Source organism: Coenobita brevimanus, chromosome 6 (assembly GCF_032717465.1).
Source record: "Coenobita brevimanus isolate Jiangsu-jjx chromosome 6, ASM3271746v2, whole genome shotgun sequence".
NCBI classification, from domain to species: domain Eukaryota; kingdom Metazoa; phylum Arthropoda; class Malacostraca; order Decapoda; family Coenobitidae; genus Coenobita; species Coenobita brevimanus.
Window position 1 is genome coordinate 25356573 of NC_136959.1, and position 22099 is coordinate 25378671.

Genomic DNA, 22099 nt, shown 5'->3' on the forward strand with positions numbered 1-22099 from the left:
ATAAATGTGTCACAGGGAAAGAGAAAATAGACATAAATGAGTATATAACCTATGGGGAAAAATCAGCAAGAGGGCACTGCACAAACTATAAAAAAGAGAGGTGATAAAGACGAAAGGAAATTCAGTTTTCCTAATAGGGCAATTGATCAGTGGAATGCACTACCGAATGAAATAGTGTGTGCCAAAATAATTAATAAATTTAAGGATATGTATGATAACAGTGACTGAATACACGGGACAGTACGAGCTTGACTCATTCCTGTTAAGATACAATTGGGTAAGAACGGTTAGGTACGAACACACACACACACACACACACACACACACACACACACACGCACGCACGCACGCACGCGCGCGCGCGCGCGCGCGCCAAACCAGTCTCACATCCATACGTTATTTTGGGCACTATCTCACCCTCATGCAGTTATTTTCATACTCATTTTATTAACAGTTTTCATTGGACCTGTGACTATTTTTTTCCTTGAGTCGACCTGCTCTTCATTTTCATTACACATTTACCTCTCAGATGTAACAGAAAAGGGAAAACTACTGTTACTGGAAACGGAGAGTAAATTTGTGCAGTACTAAAAGTACCATTAATATTAAGGCCTTGATAAGTTGCAGAAGGCAGAGTATAATGGTAAGTACATGGACTGAGTGTTGATGTGTTAGTTTTTTCATCAACTTATGATTATGAGGCGTTGTTATGCCATAAGTAAAGAAAATTCAACAGTTCGAACAGTGGATATAGCCAATGAATATGTTCGGAGTGGATGAATGGAAACATATAATAAGCAACTGACTCGAAAAAGATGTAAGTCAAGCATATGATAAAGTACTGCAGTATGTGAGACAGAGAGCTATGGAAGTTACGATCTTCAGGGAATCGTCGCGGTGGGGGTCAAGCTAGTTAGGGGATGGCAGTGGTGTAACCTGAAGAATATTCGCGTCATAATCGAAAGGTCCCGCGTTCGATTACCAGGCCGACAGGATCTGTTTTGCCCAACGTGTTCGTACCTAGAAATGAAATAGGACCCTGGATGTAAATTCTTTGTCCTCCTCTTAAGCTAGGTGAAGAAACTACAGACTCTTATCACACATAAACAAACATACGACACCAACTGTCCGATATTCACCCCACCTCTTCCCTATACACCCCTCCTTAACACGTCTATGCCGTTGTAGGAAGCTTTTCAGTGTTTAACCATCTGCAATGAAGCGGTGCAGACCTGCAGTAGACATAGTATGAATTGGTGCAGATATGGACACAGTTTTACCATCCTATAGAAACGTAACAAGATTGTATGTGAAAATTGGCTCACGCCGTTTATATTTTTTCATCTTTATGTGCAAGAGTTTCCTCTGCTGGGAAATTCTGAAAAAAAAAAAAAAATCTATGGCCAGTCTTTCAAACGTTGTGTGCTCAGGCATGTCAAACGAAGCAAACTCAAACAATATTTTTTCTCACCGGTTGGGAGGGGCAGGTTGATATCACCCTTGTGTCTTTGATCTCTTTTTCTCTTTATAAAAATATCTGGAAAAAGGTTGAAAGGGGGGAAGTGACAGCAGGTATTTTAGAAAGGGAGGAAGTGAAGGAGTGTTGGGGACATACAAGGAGTAGTAGGGACGCAATAATGTTTGCGAAGTGGAAGAAAGGAGGGAAATGAAGGAGAGATGGTAAGTGTGGGTGAGCTGAGAAAGGTAGTATATAAAAACACAACGAGCAAAAAAGTTATAAACAATGAAGGAGAAATCATCCTCCACACAGTATATTGACACAAAACTTCAACAAACAAGAGGAATGTAGCCAACCTATCTATTGTTATGAAGGAACTGAAGAAGTAGTTGTGTGAGGAAATGCCACCACTTACTCCTTTCTTCATATAGGTACACCAAGCTATAAGGAGACATCAGAAACCACCATTCATAGGAGAGAAATCTCCATGAACATACATCAGAATAATGATTGTAGAAAGGAAATATCTGCTGCAACTAGTTCGTAATAAAGCGAACCTTTAAACTGTAGATAGGCTCGTCGAATACAAAGAAATATATTTAAATAACTGGAAATTAAGAATATATAATGTGCTGCGGCTTACAGGTTTAAAGCTGGGTCAAAATATTAACACGTGGGGATCATACCACAAAATGATGATGAAGGGAATAATCGGTGGCAATATCGAAAATTGTAATAAACAGATTTCCTACGAAGAGAATCGATGACTTGGGGCATGTACACATATGCGTGTGTGCGTGAGTGCGTTTTCGTGGTACGTCATGCATGTGTACAAAAGGAAAGAATCCAAGACTTGGTCTGTAAAATTTGTGCTTTCAAAACTATAATGAACCAAGAAAAATACAAGTTCAAAATAAGATATATTCATTTTGATATTTCTGGACACAGTGCATTTAAAAATTACAGGTCACAGGAGACTGGAAAACAGAATGGGAAAGACAGTTTCAGAGTTGATCGGCCGCATAAACAAAACACTAAGAGTACCGGCTGACTTCTGTATCAGTGAGACGGACAAGAAAATGGTGAGAGTGTGTAGCCAGGCCGATGTTGTATGCCCCCCGTAATGACAAAGGAATGCAAACAGAGTTTAGGATAACAGTGACTGGAGTAACAGCAACACAAAACAGAGATGCAACACAGCAGCAAAATGAAAGACTTGATAGGATAGGAGAGGAGTATAGACGGAAAGCTTTTGACTCCATTCTGTTCAGAGATGCTGTATGTGGTGAACTTCCACAGACATGATCCAGACAAAAGTGATGGAATTCTCTGTACAGCTTCGGCAGTTAAGTTTAAAGATATACAGCGCCTAACCATTTCCAAGCTGTTGTTCCAAGGGGGGTAATGAGATCTTTGCAAGTCTCATATCACAAGAAAAAAAACAAGAAGAAACATCAAGATCTAATGAAAAGATTAGCTGTGTGTTGCGAAAGTTTGAGAACAGTCTTGTAGAAGACAGAGCCTGGTCTTAAGCTCGTGTGGCATTAAATGTAATAAAGTTCCTTCTGTTCAGTCAGAAGTAAGAGACAAAGAAGTAGTGGTGGCAAGGCCTCGTCCCTTGATAATTGCAGCGATTGTTGTGAAACAGTCTATGAGAAACAAGTGAAATGTGCAGGATGAAATCGCAGCATATGCGTGAATAAGGACATAACTTTTAGCAGCACAGCTAAGTAGTTCGTTGATAAGAAGTAAGAAGTGAGGAGGACGGAGTCTGTGTGAAAGAGGGTGAGTGACTCAGGGGACACGGCTGGGGGAGCTTGACGGAAGTTGAGTGAAAGAGGTTGTGTGATGTAGAGAGGTGTGGTGGAGGCTGTGTGAGGGAAGGTGTATTAGGCGGATGATGGAGGGTGTGTGAGGGACAAGTAGGGTGGCCAGACGTTCGGCTTTAGGCAGCACAGTCCTAGCTTTGAGTTCCCTGTCCTCCGTTCGGGACAACCACTTCTCGGACGCCTATTGTCCTCCCTTTCTGATCTTGAGTAAATAAGTCATCACACTACAGTAGATGAGTTTTTACATCACTAGTGGACGCACATGTGAAAGAAACACGTATTCACTGGTTTGATTAAAGAAAGAACAAAAGCATTACAGCCAGGCATCCATTTACAGTACGGTGTAGCCAGTTTAGGATCAACTAATTTTAGTCTATTTAAAATTTGGACATGAATTAAAGTTCAATTCCATTGAAAGAACATCTGTTGTTTGTTGCTGAATTATTCTGGTCTGTTTGGCTGATCAGATCCATCAGCAACAACAGGCAACCGCAGGTGCTGAATAGTCCTGTGTAGTGAATTGATGTCCCTTTGCGGCAGACAGCTCCTTACCACTGCGAGGAACGGGGAAGAGTGACCTGGATGGAGGCCGTATTTGCGTCTCTCCAGTCTCCATCCAGTTAACAGGGGAACCACAATACGCTCCACATCACCCGATTATATGGTTATACGGTTATCACCCAGAGTTGTAAATGGTGTCCTTGGTTACAGGAAACTATTAGGCTGGTCACTCAGTGTAGAGCCACGAGAAGTGGAAAGAAGAGCCATGAAATGTGACAGGAAGGGTGAGAGAAAAAGGATGAGAGGAAGACACAGAAAAGAACGCTAAAGGTAAAAGAAAAAGTAGCTAGAACTTCATTTAGTACGTAGATGAAGATGAAACAACCCACCACCAGTGAACATCTGTAAAGTGTGTGTGTGTATGTGTGTGTGTGTGTGTGTGTGTGTGTGTGTGTGTGTGTGTGTGTGTGTGTGTGTGTGTGTGTGTGTGTGTGTGTTTCAGTTGAAGGAAGAAAAGTTTTCCGTATAAAGTGAGAAAATTTCTGTTCTATCGATTATTTTACAGCTTGAATTCAATGAACTGAAATTGAATCGCTCAAAATCACTGCACATGAGTGAGAGACATTAATAAAGTGTTTGAGAAGGAGGTGCTTGGGAGAAGGCAAGTGAGACGTAGAACGAGATGGAGAGATGAAGATGAGAGAGTAGGTAAGATAAAGTGATGTGTCATACGAAGAGGGGTGGTTGCTGAGTAAAGTCATACTCGCAGAGGCTGATATTATATTCAACACTGGCCTGGACAGAATGTTGGAAAAAACACCAAGTGCAGAGAAGGGACCCGTTTTATTCAACGTTTCGTCAAGCAGGCTTCCTGCTTGGCGAAACATCGAATAAAACTGGTCCCTTCTCTGCACTTGGCACTTTTCCCTTCACACCCAGAGGTTATTTAGTTGTGGCGACATCTTACACGATGCGGCATTAAACAAAATCATGTTTAAGTGATGGTTTTATTGTTGGGTTTTGTGAAACGCTGCCAGGCACATTGTCCTCCATTTGACATTATGGAAGTGGTCACCCAAGGGGGAAAGTCTCCAATAGGAAGGATGTGTGTAAAGGGGTGACACACCATCGTTCCTTAAATACTTTGTGTCCTCATCTTGCTTTGGTTGGACTCCATTTTGCCTTCATTTAGTCGGCTCGGTGTCTCCCACTTTCTGAACCTTATGTCTGATTGTTTAAAGGTATTGTACGTACAGTTATCATGAGATAAAGATGAGAAGCAAATATGGGAGAGGCAGTACTGAGATGCCTGGAAAGAGAATGGAGGTTGTTAAAGAACCTTTGGGCCAAAAACTCCGAGAAATTTGTGGTAAAACGAAGGCGGGTGAGAACAAAAGGTTAAAGGGTAGGAGTGGTTAAATAGAAATAAATCATTATTATTTGCAATGAGAGAGTACGTGAGGGTAGGCTGGGCACAGGAGAAACAGGCAAAAAGCCTAGATAATAATTCTGTTATTGATAATATTGCTAAATGAAACATACAGTGGAAAAACATCAAGGAATTTCAGGGAGAGTAAAAATGAAAATGGTTAGAAATCCAGCACATAGCTTGAGAAGAACGTGAGACCAAGCTGGAAATGAAGGAAAGGAAGTGACTTCAGAAATGGTGGCAGAGGGTTATGAAACAAATTAAGTGACAGTGAGTTTATCGAACGACATTTACCTTGCAGATGTCTGTTACTGCTACAGTTATCATTATTATTACTATCAGTATCAAGATAATCACCACCAATATCGACTCCACTAACAAAACCACCACTACTATTATTACCACAACCATCACTACCGACATACTTTAATACCATTATCGACTCCACTGCCACAGTCACCACTATCATTACCATCACCATCATCACCATCGACACCGACTTCACTACCACAATCTCTATTATGATCATCTGTGCAGCATATGAGTTTAATGCAAAGTAGTTTTAAACACAAACATACGCAATGAGCAACTCAAAAGCATTAAGTCCAGCAATACAGGGTGGTGCAAAAGTAGGTTGACATTATTATGTTTTATTATGTTTGTAAAAGTAAAACTCTTATGTGTCGAAGTGTGGCTGACAGACTCCAGGAATGTGTCCATGGTGAGGCCGGACACTCTGAACACTTACGAGACTAAAAGTGTGTCTTTTGTGTTGGAATAAATGGTAAATGCCAACCTACATTTGCACACCCTGTATAATTCACACAGACAAACTGCAGTTAAAACAGTTTCATCCACGAATCCAGTCACATGGACTTCATAACTGAGAGAATTAGCATAGGTTTCGAGACGAGTCTTGTTCAGTCATTTACCATTCTTAGCTACTGGGTACTATATTGCACATATCATGCACTGTGCACATTTCAGTACCGCTGTACATGTAGGTTAATTATTAGTTCCAGTAAGTGTTGTGATTCGCTTTATTCGGAATAATTATGCCTTATCAGTACATGAACATCGGGTAAAAATTTGATGTAGTCGCTCAGCTTATTTTCATTAAAAAAAAAAAAAAAAAGTTTCAGTGCTGCTATTGCGACTAGTACGGCTGGCTCAAATTTCTCTTTAAAAGAAAGAAGAAAACTGATGGTGGATTCATTTAAAAGATTAATTGAGTCAATAGAATCTTAACTAAGCCGGATATCAGTGCGTGCACAGAGAGAGAGAGAGAGAGGTGTGGTGACCCCTGTGACATGTTGCTTTAGGGTTCTCTCTTTCTCTCTCTCTCTCTCAGCCTCTGATTTATGTACAGTACACGGGGAATGATAACGTACCAACGTCTGCTTAAACAAACTTAGGCAGTTTCCTCAACTCCTTCGCTAACACCCTTCACTCTTGCTCTTGCTGCTCCTGGACCTAAGTAGCTTTTGCAGAGCAGGTAATCAAGAGTAATGGCAGGCAACTCTGAACATTGCCACTTCATTTCCGTCACACTGGTTCACTACTTCTGTAACTTCACTGAGGATAAATGAGGGAATTAATGCTATAATGTGAAGTTACAGGGGGGACTGTGTTTTCGTCGCTCTGAGAAGTGGCTGTGGTCAGGATGGTATGATTTTTTTTTTTTTTTATATATGAGAAATTTATTGGAGTTAACTGACTTTATTAGATTTCAAATCAGAGCTGGCCGAGTCTGCAGCGGTTCTTAACCCTCTGCTTTTCCCTGATCCCCATTTTTGTACGTAATGTGTCCGGACACCTTGAAAAACATGCTTCTTGCTTCTGTTTGTTTTGCATTTATTTCTTGCAATATAAATGACAGTTTGTGTGCGTAAATGTGGTCTGACATCATCAACAGACATGATTTTGTTTTTCAATGTCAACCACACACACACACACACACACACACACACACACACACACACCGCTCGCTGGTGCAGTGGTAACGTTCCCGCTTGCCAACTGGTGGACGGTAGTTCGCGCCTCGCTCAGGTTGCGAAAAGTTTCACTGACGAAGTGGGTGGTTACTGTCCCCCTTGAGCAAGAGGACGGGTGTGTGCGTGTGTGAAGGTCACAGCCTTGCCCTTAGATCGGACTATATGAGCTCTTAGCTCCCTTCCGGGAGGGTAAAAGCTGACCAACACGACCATCAAGTGATCCTGACCGACCCGGTGAATTACGAGGGTGATGGAAAATTTTGTGCTTGATCCTGAATGGGTGATTATACCGTGATGATTTTTTTTTTAATGGCTAGCAGACTATTTCATGTACTGTACAGTCTGTAAATTATAGGTTTATTCATTCTGTGTTTACGTCCTGTGTTGACTGTTTCCAACACGTCATCAAGGATAATCTAAACCTCAGAATCAAACATCTTGTCACTAACTTTCAAACACAGAAAAACACACCTTCCGAAAGTCTTCTCAGCATGGTCAACGTACAGTATATTATCTCACTTCTTCGCAGTGTATAGTGATTCCGCTGAATTCCGTTGAGGCAGAGTCCTTCTCAAGAATATCTCAGCTGTGGGCTGAAAACGTAAGAAAACGGTGTAGCCTTGCAATGAATGATGGTAGTGGATCGAAAATTGACTGCGTGTGAGACAAAAGACAATATGAGAACTCATTATGGTATTATTCTCCATATCCTACTTTATCAAAACTGGTGCCTCAAATTTATCCGTTTACTCTGCCGGTGGATCAGCGTGATAACCAACTTGGGATAATACAGTACAGACAAAATGTTTTACGCCCATCTTAACCTACATTCCATCTCATTCTTCATTTATGTTTTGTTTCTTTGTTAACTACTGTCAGTAGTGTCCTGTTAATCCCCCATTCTTCATGCTTTTATAAAGGAGCACTGTATGTATTATTTTTAAGTTGTTAAGTTCCCATTCTCATTGGACCTTTAGGGATTGCTTTATTTGCTTATCTATCTGTTTATCTATCTGTCTATCTATCTATCTATCTATCTATCTGTCTGTCTGTCTATCTATCTATCTGTCTGTCTGTCTATCTATCTATCTATATTATATATATATATATATATATATATATATATATATATATATATATATATATATATATATATATATATATATATATATACAGTATCAGAACTCATAGCCAAAAGTCTATTCACTGGTCCAGTTGTATGTTCCAGTGGCTCTACGTGCACATCAAAGGTAAATCGTCACCAGTCTCTCTATTTTGCTATGTTGGTGTTGTGTTGTCTTGTTCACAGCTGTGGGTCAGTGTCATTATCATGGTGCTGCAAGTATTATATAATTAACCCTTCTGTTGGTAATTAAAGCCGTCTTTGTTCCTGTCCTAGTTCACTCTCCTCTCCTTCGTACCTTTGTTGTTTTCCCTGACATGCATCTTACACTTAATGCATCCGGGCTTCTGTGATTAACTCTCATCTTAACAATGTCATGCGGCATTACCTGCAATAAGATGCACTGAAAAGATGTGACCAAGAAAGAATTAAGTTGTAACAACACACAATATTTTAAATCTGTTCAGTCTCATCATGACTCTGGTGCCTGGTGTACCTGTCTCAGCGACTCTGAATCTAGTCTTTGTTTATATCGCTCATAAGATTTCACTTGTTGCCTCTGAATACAAGCTTAGTTACTACATTATTCAGCTTTTGCTCATCGTTCCACAGTAAAATGTTATCATCAATAAATATGAAAGTACTAACATTTTCACAGCTTTTGACTTCATAATAAGATTTATTTCCTTACCTATTGGCCAGGGCTTTTCTACACATTAACAAATTAAGAAGTCATTCCCCTTCTTTCATATTAGCCGTAGATAACAGTAAGCACTTAGCTGTACTGTCTGCACCAAACCTTCAATACGTTCAGTGCACTGCTATCCACAGGATAATAAATTTTCAGTACATTTCTCATAGCATATCGCTATCTTCTTCGCAAACTTTCATTTCTTGTGGTGGCACGTACATACCTGGGACTCCACAGTTTAAGTCATGCATCTGTTCCTGAAATCTCTCCACGTCTCCCGAAGAGTGGATGGCAGACTGCAGGAAGAGGCAACTTCAGTCTTCAGCTTATTGGGTTCACATTCAGATTTGCCCAGGGTTATAACAACTTGCCAAAAACTCTCAATTAAGGAAAGTTTTCTGCCATCAAATTGTGTCCTAAAGAACGTGCTCCTTACGAAGAAGTTAGACAGTCTTCATTACGTTTGAATACATTCCTTTACTGTTAAATAGTTCGTCTTTCAAATTCCATAATTTAGCCATGTTTAAATGCCTAATGCATATTACTCGGTAAATCCTTTCCTTGAATGAGTGAAATGAAACAGTAACACGTGGTGGTACAAGATAACTGTGACAGCAAGAATTCAGTAATTTTAGCTGACCTTAGCCTTTGTTATGGCTACTGCTTGCTTTTCTATGCAGGCTCTTTGATTTCAGAGGTACTGCTTTCGTTACACAATAAATTCCTGATGCCTCTTGTACCGACATTTTGCTGTGATTTGATACCTATAGACACTGACAGTGTCACTACATTGTGGAACAGAGGAAATTTATTCATTTCATCGAACAAGATACTGTTGCCTGGACTCACTGTATTGGCTTGTATCGGAGGAACACTGTAATTGATGTGAATACCGAAAACGTCCTAAACCTCATTGGAAACATATTTTATCTCAGCAGTGTGAAAATTTAGTTGAGCAATGGTGAGTTTTTGATAATCAACCAAAAACCGTAAAACAAACTAACGTTTTTTTATCATTCGCTCCCACAATTGTCATCTTTGTGCACATGTGAGAAGAGAGCTAATCAACTGGCACATGAGAAGCGGCAGAAAGTTATTGGTTATAAGGATTAGGTGTTATTAATTTTCATAAGACACTCATGGGCAATAAGTATGAGGAATCAAGACCTGAGGTGTGAGGAAGGTTAGGACACGAATGACATGGATCTTCAAACTGTAGTCGGCTTATGTTCATCTGATGCAACCGAGTCACTCCCACATAATAAATAAATGGTCATGGTCACATGAAATTTGATGAGCCCTAGCTATGAGGCAGGAATGAGTCTTCTTGGTTATTAATCATATCGACCTCCCAGCCTGACTATATCTCAACCATCAACTAAAGTTAGAAAGGTTAGGAATCAAAACCAGTTCACAGTAATTACACTTTAGTGAAGATTTTTTTTGTATTTCTACCTTCAAAAATTGGTGTAACTGAAAGGGGAGCTGTAATTTCTTTTAATCCATAAGCAGCAATTCATATTTTTCATTGTAGGATACTTAAGTCATATCATACTCTTTCATTAGTTCCACTTCTCATAAGCTCCCAAATCTGCCCCTACCTCTCATTAACCTTCCATCAAAACTTGAACATTCTCGGACAACCTACACGAGTTATCTGCTAAAGAACTCTTATTAAACTCTCTCTCTCTCTCTCTCTCTCTCTCTCTCTCTCTCACACACACACACACACACACACACACACACACACACACACACACACACACACACACACATCCGTTCACTTCACTTACCAACCCACAAGCTCACAGCCTCTTCCAATCCACTATCGGTAAGTTCTCCATCAGTCAGCTTCTTCGGGCTCCACCACCTCCATCACTCACTGAATTTTACGCCACAGACAAGGGGAAGAAGACGGACGAGCTTCGGACACGGATTGATTTCACTTGGCCTCATTAATGCGGAAACAGTGATGGTGCATTTGTCCCTTGACTTACCGAAATGGAAAGTTGATAATGAGAGAGAGAGAGAGAGAGAGAGAGTGTACTGTACGTACCGAAAAAAGTAGGATAGATCGCCTCCCTGAACACAACATACTGTACATTTCTCTTCCGTGAATCTTTGCCCCACGTACCACAGTATGTGAGAGGGCCTTAGCTCTTGACACGCGAGCGCGCGCACACACACACGCGGACACGCACGCACACACACACACACACACACACACACACAACTTATTTTCCGCTGGCACTGCCTGCCTCTCACCCACAGGCTAACCCTTTGCTTCCCTCATTCCCGACTACACCATCCACCCCTGTATGGTTCTTGTTGGTATACTACAACCAACTCTCTTCCTCTTTCTCTCCTCCACGCTCCCTCTCCTTCCCTCCATTTCATTGTCTCTCTCCCCTCCTTCCCATTCATTGCCTTCATTTCACTCCTACGCTTTCTCCATTGCCTTTTTTTTTCTCTCTCTCCAGTCAACCTTCCTCACACAGTTAATCTCCCTGCTGCTGTGTGGCTGTCAACTCCCTCACTGGCTCACCCACAATCTCCCTCTATCACCCACAACCCCATATCCACTCCTGCTCCTTGGCACCCAACCTTGATTTCTCACCCACTCACTCTCCTCATCCACTTCCGACCCTCACCCTCCCTACTTCCCTTCCTATAAATACACGTCACAGGCACACATTACCTCCCTTTACCCCGGTTGTCAAAATCTACCACAGTGCGCTACAACACGTGTTTTTCTACCGCGCCTTTTTTTCCCATGAGATGGCTGGTCTTCCTTTGTATAAAACTCACAAACTTCGGTAATTTCCCCAGACTGCCGTTACTCAGAGTCTTGATGTGGGAGTTTATCACATTTTTCCACTCCTTCCCCTTTTCCTTCACCTTCCTCGCCTTCCTACCCCTATTTTGTCTTGGTAGAATACTGTGCTCGATGTTTAATGCTGCTTATCTGTCTCCCTGCCTGATGTTTCTTTTTTGGTTTATCATGTAGCTTCTTGTGTGCATCGCTTTTCTTCTTGATCATCATCATCATCACGATCATCTTCTTCATGTTCTCTCTCTCTCTCTCTCTCTCTCTCTCTCTCTCTCTCTCTCTCTCTCTCCTGCATCTACAGCAGGAGGAAATACAAACAGAGGGAGACAGTTCCAGAGATGACTTGTTGCAGTCATGAAGGACTGGGAGTAACGGTTAACTCTTTCATTAGAGAGTTGGACAGAAAAAGGATGAGAGTTTGTTGCTAGACGGCTGTTGTGCGCCCACCGTAGTGGTGGAGGGATGCGAGCAGACAATCCAGAGGAGCAGTGACCATTGAACTAGCTATAGAAAAGAGATAAAGATACAACAGAGGGGCGAGGAGACAGAGGTTGAAGGACCCAGTGAAAGGAGGAGAGTTAATGAGATAAAAAGCCTTTGATTCCACTTTGTTGTGAAGAGCTGTATGTGGGGAGCCTCCCCACACATGAGAGGTGTACTCTACACGGGGGCGAATAAAACCTGTGTAAAAAATCAACAACTGTGCAGGGGTAAAGAAAGTATGGAGTCGGCTTAGCACACCTAATCTCTTGGAAGATTTTACAAGACAGGTATTATGTTCCTTCCAAGATAAATCCCGAGAGACTGAAACTCCAAGTTTGTTTAAAGAAGATGCTGGATGAGCTGGATATTGTTTAAAAACTAGAGGGTACTCCTGTGGAAGATATTGTCAGGTTGATAGATGTAAGAAATGGGTTTTGATGCATTAAAAACAGCAAGATTATTTTTACCCTAATCAGAGATATGAGCCAAGTCAGACATGTGTGCCATAGCCTCATCCCTTGTTTGTTGAAGCAACTGCTGGGATGGATGCTGAGGGAAGTGAATGGAGAGGTGAAGAGTGGAGTCATCAGCACATGAATGGACAGAGTTATATGTACAGCTTAATAGGTCATTGATGAATAAAAGGAAGAGAGTTGGTGATACTACAGAGCCCTGAGGAACACCACTATTGATAGCTCTAGGAGAACAGTGGCCGTCTACAACAGCAGCTATAGAATGACCAGAAAGGAAGTTAGAAATGAAGGCACAGATAGAAGGATAGAAACAGTAAGAGGGCAGTTTTGAAATTCAAGATTTATCCCAGACTCGATCAAAAGCCTTTGAGACGTCAGTTGCAATAATAAATCTTTTGCCAAAGTCCCGAAAGGAGGATGACCAAGAGTTTGAAAGGTAGGTTAGAAGATCGCCAGTGGAGCGTCCCTGGCAGAACCCATGCTAACGATCAGAAAGAAGGTTGCGATAGGAAAGAAGATGCTGTATTTTATTTTATTTATTTATTTTTTTTTTTTGTTAAGAACAGACTCGAAAACTTTTGAAACACAGGATGTAAAAGCAATTGGGCGATAGTTAGAGGGATAGGAAATTGGGAATGGTCACCCTTCTTTGGGACTGGCTGAATGAGAGCAAGCTTCCAGCAAGAAGGAAAGGTGCAAGTTGACAGACAAAGGAGAAAGAGTATACCTAGGCAAGGTGTAAGCACAGAAACACAGTTCTTGGCGACAACAGGAGGGACCCCATCATGTCCATTTGCCTTGTTAGTATTGAAGCCAGTGATGGCAGACAATACACTCATTGAAAAAATTTTAATGTCAGCCACGAGGAAGTCAGAGGAGGGAAGCGACGGAGGAACAGCACCGGAATCGTCTAGGATGAAGTTGGAGGAGAAAGTCAGAGTGAAGATTTCTGCTTTATCAGTAGAAGAAATAGCTACAGAGGCATCAAAGTCGAAAAGAGGAGGGAAGGATGATGAGGTAAAGTTGTTAGAAAGGTTTTTGGCAAGGTGCCAGAAGGAGTGAGAAGAATTCGAGCTGGAGAGTTTAGAGCATTTAGTACGAATTATATTATTTTTAGCAAAGCAAAGAAGAAACTCAGCACAATTCCGGGCAGAGACATACAAGAGATGAGATTCTGGAGTGGGTTGGCTCCGGTACCTTTTGTAGGCCTTCTTCTTGCTGAGAACAGCATTAGAGCAAGCGTGATTAAACCAAGGTTATTTTGCATTAGTCAAAGGATATGGGAAAGGAATGTATGCTTCCATGCCCAAGAGAATAACCTCCGTAATGTGGAAGGCATACTCAGATGGCTGTCGACCATGGAAGCAATAATCATTCTAGGAATAATCCAGGAAGTGCTGCCTGAGGGCTTCCAAATCAGCACCTCCAAAGTGCCACAGACGACGCTTCTTTGGAGGGTCCACAGGCCTTACTGGAGTGATCGGACAGGATAAGGTGATAAGTTTGTGACTGAGGGAGCCCAATGAAAACGAAAGATTAACAGCGTAAGCAGACGGATTAGGGATGAGTGTCAGGTCAGTGTCACAGACACAGTCTGACAAGCACTGGATATCTACAACAAAAGTGAAAGATAGCAACACTTGTCAGACCAGGATAGGCATCCCCGATGGTGCTTTGGTTGATAATTAATGTTTCGTTTTTTTCCCCATAGCAGTGAAAGTGTATGTTACGTTTATGATTTCTACCTCCATAGTTTATAAACTGTGTATAACGAAAACCGCTGAAAAGATCATCATCATCATCATCATCATTATGATATCCGAGACTCTCTGAATGAAGTGGAGCGCTAAGTCCTACCTTACCCAGCTGGCATTGTTTAGGTAATTATAGTGCACTTAAAAAGTCGTTCTTCCAGCATGCTCGATATGTTTCTCAATTTACGAATATAGCAGAAAAATCCAAGCATCACAGAAGCACGGCAGAATCCTATACTCAGCAACTGCAGGTTAAATCCTGCCGTGGCTGGAGCTGTGCGGCGTGACACATGAGGGTCATAATGGCCGTCGGTTTCTGGCCGTGGCTGGATAGTTGGTAGTATCTCAAAGTGGCTTCACCAGGAGAAATATATGCAATTTTACCCTGTCCTTGCCTTGGACTGGAGGAGACGTGAGAGGACGAGACATATTTATGTTAAGTAAATGTGTTGGTGCCTGGCCTGAAGCAAGGGTATTCTCAGAACCAAAATATTGTGATTCTAATAAATATGGGGAATCTATGCAGGCCCACAGTTACAGTTGCCATATACAGCATATGATGAGGATGTTGTGTAACAACAGAGTCGATGCAATGTACCAAATACTACCACAATATACAATGCTATCTGAATACAAAGGGTTTGAAACTTGCATCCTATCCGTCCCTACTTCTCTCCTGCATTCCCTCATTCCTCTTCACTCATTGTTTTTCACTACTTCCTCCCCGCATTTCCCCCCACTTTCCACTAATGTGTTCGTGTTTTCTTTCCCGTACACCTTACCTCCCACTTGCCTTCCCTCCCGCTGATCCTATTGTCTCATCTGCCTCTACAAATATGCAAAAACAGAGTTTTAGAAGTTAAAATGATTCAAAGATATTCGTGTGTGTCAACTGACCTAGTTTGTAAAACACGCACACACACACACACACACACACACACACACACACACACACACACACACACACACACACACACACACACCTAAATTTTATTTTTTTGGACAGACTTGAATTTATACTTAAGCTTTGGCAAAAATACCTTTTCTGATAAATAGATGTTGCCCAAAAAACAAGGAATCAGATTAGCTTGAGCCTGTACTTTTTTAAACTTCAGTTAAAGTTCCTTTTTTTTTTTTGCTAAGTTATACTTGTATACAATCTCATGTAGGCCACTGACAATGCCAGTACCCTATTTTCACATCCAAGCTTGCATTCCAAAATACTGTCATCTTATTCTAGTTGACCACACTGGCAACATCGCCCTGCATTACAACACATAAGTGCTGCTGTTTAGACATCACATCCAAAGAGCCACAAACAGTCACGGTCACTCTACCACCATATCTATCTCACTGCCAGTATACCACACCACGTCATTACAGTTATGCACGGTTCACCACGACACTTATGCACCGACACATATCTCTCTGATCCACTACACTCACACCTCATATATCCTTACTTACTGAAATCTGTGCTTCTACTACAGAAGACGACGGCTACTATATTCACTAGAATGATGTGTTTCCCACTGTCGTTGGTGCCAACGTGTGGGACTCTGCAGACCAATCCTGGATCAGCAAACTTTACCATACAGTCGACATGTCAAGCCGGGTTTGCTGGGGGAACTCTGTTTTGATTGTGACTCCGTTTTCTACCCTCTTCTCTGGCCAGGTTCCGGGCTTCTTCAAGATGGTTTCCTTCGTTACGGAGGACTCACCACTGTTTTCTGTCAGAGGCATTGGTTTCAAGATCTTTTGGTATGATGTTGCATTTCTTCAAAGTTGTCCTAAATGATCTTTACATCTCTTCTTCTCTCTGTCTGGGTTGCAACGTGTTGCAGGGAGTTGGCCATACAGAACCTGGTGGGGAACGCAATGCTCAGGCATGTGGAACACATATCCGACCTATCTCAGTTGTTTTGAAGCCAGCATATTTTTTATGCTGATTAACTTTGTCCACTGGAGAATTTGTGAGTGAGGGACTTTATCCTCCCATTGTGAGTCCTAGGATGTACACTAACTTCGAATGCCAAATGACTCAAACTGTTTGATGTGACGCTGGTAAGTAATCCAGGATTCAGCACCATATAAGGTGGCGGAGAGGCATACAGCAGTATATACTCATACCTTCGTCTGGATTCTCTGTTTGACGTTTTCAAAGGCTCTGGATCTAAGACGTCCTAAAGAGGCTGAGTTGTGGTTGATTCGTTTTGGTCATTAGTATCAGTCAGTCTTTGCAGCTCTTTCGCTTGCTCATTACATCATTTGTCTCCGTGTCACGCAGTTTCTCCGGGTTTCACTTCTGAGATTCTAGAATTCACTTTTTTTTTTTTTTTTTTTTTTTTTTTTTTTTAAGGAGGTAGGATGAGTAAGCCATCTGTTACATGCTCTATTCTTCAGTGCAATCAGGTCTCGTATGTCCTCAGCATTTTCATCAAGCCAGACTTTATCTAGACGAGTGGAGAAGCCCAGGGTTTCTTCTGCAGAGCTTTTAAAGCAGTGTTTTATTGTTTAGCCAGATTGCATCCAGGTTTGTTGCTTGTTTTTTGGGTCAAATGGTGGGCAATGAAAGAACGTCTCTGTAATAGTGCTGCAGAAGGTGTTACAAGTTGTCACATCATTTAAAATAACTCTGTTATTATGGAGGATGATCTATGGCACATTGGTGTACGTATCACTTGTTGCAGTTTGATGAGTATAAAGTTATAGTCTGTTGAACACTCAGCACCTACATATATCATATGTATCATAGCTCGGGTTATAAGAACTTCTCTTCTATCTCACCGACTTAGTGAGATAATCAATTAGGTGCCAATATCTAGATCATGGATGCATCCATGTGATCTTGTGATAGTTCTTAAGTTGAAAAATGGTGTTGGTGATGACCAGACTGTGTTCTGAACATAAGTAAAGCAGTCTAAGGCCACTGCTGTTCATGTTACTAACACCTTGGCAGCTTAGAGGTGATTACCATTCCCAACTCTAGCATTAAAATCTCTAAGCAGGATGACTTTGTCATTATGTACTATTGAGCGAATGGCTGCATCCAGAGAGGAATAAAAGGAAGCTTTGAGGGTGTCCTAAGTGTTGGTGCATAGACACTGATGAATGTTGCATATTGCCCTTCATAGGACTATATGTGCCAGGATATCAGCAGCTCTGAGATACCCACAGGAGATTCTTGGATGTGTTGTAGTAGGCTGTTTCGGACGGCCAAGCCAATACCATGGTTTCTTACATTGTCTGGATATTCCCTCCAGAAACAGGTGTACCCTTCTCCTGCTTCTGTTAGGTTGCCTTCTTCTCAGAGGTGAGTCTCAGAGAAGGCAGCAATGTCAATTTTATATCTTTTCAGTTCATGGACAATAATTGCAGTTATATGGCGTGGTCACGTGTCTTGGTGAGTATCAAGCAAGGTTTGTATATTCTGGGTAGGAAGAGTCAGAGGGATTCTTTTGATTTTTCGATCGCAGTGTGGATGCCATGACTGATGCAGTTATCTGCCCAGGTGGTGCTGAGTAGCAAATGTTTAGGTTACCATTTCCAAACTCCTCCCCATCAGGGATAAGCAGTTGGGTGCCCATTTCCAAACTGCCCTCTTATGGTTTCTGTCCTTCTACCTGTGCCTTCATCTATAGCTTCCTTTCTGGTCGTTCTATAGCTGCTGTTGTAGATGGCCATCGTTCTTCTCCTAGATCTATCAACAGTGGTGTTCCTCAGGGCTCTGTCCTATCACCAACTCTCTTCCTTTTATTCATCAATGATCTTCCGAGCTGTACATCTAACCCTATCTACTCGTACACTGATGATTCCACCCTTCACCTTTCCATTCGGTTCCCGCAACGTCCATCTCACCAGTTACTTCAACAAACAAGGGATGAGGCTATAGCACACCTAATGTCTGACTTGGCTCGTATCTCTGACTGGGGTAAAAATAATCTTGTTGTTTTTAATGCATCAAAGACTCAGTTCTTACGCCTATCAACCCTACAAAATCTTCCACAGGTGTACCCACTAATGTTTAATAATATTCAGCTTAATCTTGCATCATCTTTGAACATGACTGGGGTTTCATTCACTCAGGACTTATCTTGGAAAGATCATATTACATCTCTTGTAAAATCTGCTTCCAAGAGATTAGGTGTGCTATGCTGACTTCGTTCCTTCTATACCCCCACACAATTGTTGATTCTATATACGGGTTTTATCTGCCCTTGTACTGAGTACAACTTCCATGTGTGGGAAGGCTCCCCACATACAGCTCTTCTCAATAGGGTGGAGTCAAAGGCTTTTCGTCTCATTAATTCTCCTCCTCTTACTGGCTCCTTTCAACCTTTGTCTCTTCCCCGCACTGTTGCATCTTTATCTCTTTTCTATCGCTACTTCAATGGTCACTGCCCCTCTGAACTGTCTGCTTGCATTCCTCCACCCCTACGACGGGCGTGTAGCACCCGTCTAGCAACAAACTTCCATCCTTTTTCCGTCCAACTCTAATGCAAGAGGTAACCGTTACTCCCAGTCCTTCATTTATGCATCAGGTCATCTCTGGAATTGTCTCCCTCTGTCTGTATTTCCTGCTAGCTATGATCTCCAGTCTTCCAAACACAGTGTGTCCAGGCATCTCGAAATGATCGGATCTTAAATTTGGTTCTCTTGAATGGAACAGTTATTGTGGGCTCATGACCTTTGATTCCTTCTTCCTAGCATTAAAAAAAACAAAAAAAAAACAGTCACACTGGATGCTGCCGAATGCATGACCTGCTCTTATGTCATCATGCCAGCGACTACGGGGCATTGCCGCCAATGTGCAGCACCCAAGCTAGCCAGTTCCAGCCACATCCATGACCTGTCGCTGTCACCCTATCCTGTTGCCATAGGTATTTTAATTCTGAAGAAATGATGTCACAAAGACTGTGTAACATCTTGTAGTGATGTTTTGTAGATCAGTTATATATATATTGAACTTGTGGACGAGCAGTTGTTATACGTGAGTAGTTTGTAAGTAGATAATCTTCGTTCCCATTTGTCATGCAATGACAGGAGAGGTAAAGAATAGTATGGGACTATTTTTATTTGTCTTGGAAATATTATCAAAGTCTCTCACACACGAGTGAAGTATAAGTAGTGACCCGTGAGCTACCTCCCTGTCTCGCTCACTCTCTCTCTTTCTCTCTCTCTCTCTCTCTCGCCCATGTTGCTAGGCTCGCTCTCCCTACTACCTGCCGGTTCTATGGCCTATTTCCTTCTGACCTCTGCCTCCTAAATTCTGGTGTAGCAGGGGTCGTGTCACGTGTGTTACACTGTGGTTGGAAAGTTCTAGAAACCTGTGTGTGAGTATGTGTGTATGTCACTAGGCTTTGTTCGTATGCCATCTCGCTGACACACTACCTATATCATCCCCTGACTTGCTACTTCCTGTGTATGGTCAACATTTCCTCAGTTAACTTGCAAGATCATTTTTCTTTCCCAGGCTTGCCTGGAGCTGTCTATCTATCTATTTATTATGATTTGTAATTACAATATGGAGTCCTGACATTGCTCGGCCTCGCCGCTGAAGGTCCTCTGACAGCAATTATCATTGACGTATGCTAATCTATTAGTACATAATATTGATTATAATATTGTATGCATATGATATTCATAGTAAATTGCAATGATCTAGTAATATTACATTTTAAACAAGTTGTATACATATTTGAATAAATGCAATGGTTGTTGTATGACATTTTGTAAGATGTGTATGTATAACAGACATACGCATATAATTGTGCAATGGTAATACTGCTAGGTTATTACATTATATATTGAGTTATCCCTTTAGTAATGTCTAATATTTCACCTAACTTGTATGATGATACTGGTAGTACAGAATTGTGGTATAATTGTATGACTTTACATAATATTGTAGTAACATTGTGGTAATACATAATTGTAACATTGTGAATTGTTACATAATTGTATTGTAATTGTTACATTGTAGTAACATTGTAGTAATACATAATTGTAATATTTTATGAATTGTTACATAATATTGTAGTAATGCATAATTGTGTTGGCCTTATAATTGTAGTTACATTTTGTAAATGCAACTGTTACATAATTGTTACATATTGTTTGTAGTTACATAATTGTAGTTAAAGTTACATAAAAGTTACATCTTGTTAATGCAACTGTTACATAATTGTTACATATTGTTTGTAGTTACATAATTGTAGTTAAAGTTACATAAAAGTTACATCTTGTTAATGGAACTGTTACATAATTGTTACATATTGTTTGTAGTTACATAACTGCAGTTAAAGTTACATAAAAGTTACATCTAGTTAATGCAACTGTTACATAATTGTTACATATTGTTTGTAGTTACATAATTGTAGCTAAAGTTACATAAAGGTTACATCTTGTTAATGCAACTGTTACATAATTGTTACATATTGTTTGTAGTTACATAATTGTAGTTAAAGTTACATAAATGTTACATCTTGTTAATGCAACTGTTACATAATTGTTACATATTGTTTGTAGTTACATAATTGTAGTTAAAGTTACATAAAAGTTACATCTTGTTCATGCAACTGTTACATAATTGTTACGTATTGTTTGTAGTTACATAATTGTAGTTAAAGTTACATAAAAGTTACATCTTGTTAATGCAACTGTTACATAATTGTTACATACTGTTTGTAGTTACATAATTGTAGTTAAAGTTACATAAAAGTTACATCTTGTTAATGCAACTGTTACATAACTGTTAAATATTGTTTGTAGTTACATAATTGTAGTTAAAGTTACATACAAGTTACATCTTGTTAATGCAACTGTTACATAATTGTTACATATTGTTTGTAGTTACATAATTGTAGTTAAAGTTACATACAAGTTACATCTTGTTAATGCAACTGTTACATAATTGTTACATATTGTTTGTAGTTACATAATTGTAGTTAAAGTTACATAAAAGTTACATCTTGTTAATGCAACTGTTACATAATTGTTACATATTGTTTGTAGTTACATAATTGTAAAGTTACATAAAAGTTACATCTTGTTAATGCAACTGTTACATAATTGTTACATATTGTTTGTAGTTACATAATTGTAGCAAGTGTAACATAATGCAATCGTTTGTCGTTACATAATTGTTACATATCGTTTGTAGTTACATAATTGTTACATATCGTTTGTAGTTACATAATTGTAATAATTGCAGTCCTGACACTGAATCCGGTCATGCTGCGGTCGATGATAGGATGTGCCATGCCACTAGCTTGTGGAGACAACAATTTGCTTTTTTGTTTGTAGTTTATGTGGTATTTTGGCATTTGTAGTAACACTTACACTTATTTTCATTTGTTTGTTATGTGATCTTACTCTATTTCTTTTTCTTTCTTTCTTTCTTTCTTTTTTTTGTATGTATTGTTTTTCTTCGTTTGTCTACGCTTTTTCTGTGTTGTTCATGGTTGCATAATTGCTGGCTAATTTCCTAGGGACCCTTTTTTAAGGTTTAGTTTATATTGCACAGATATTACT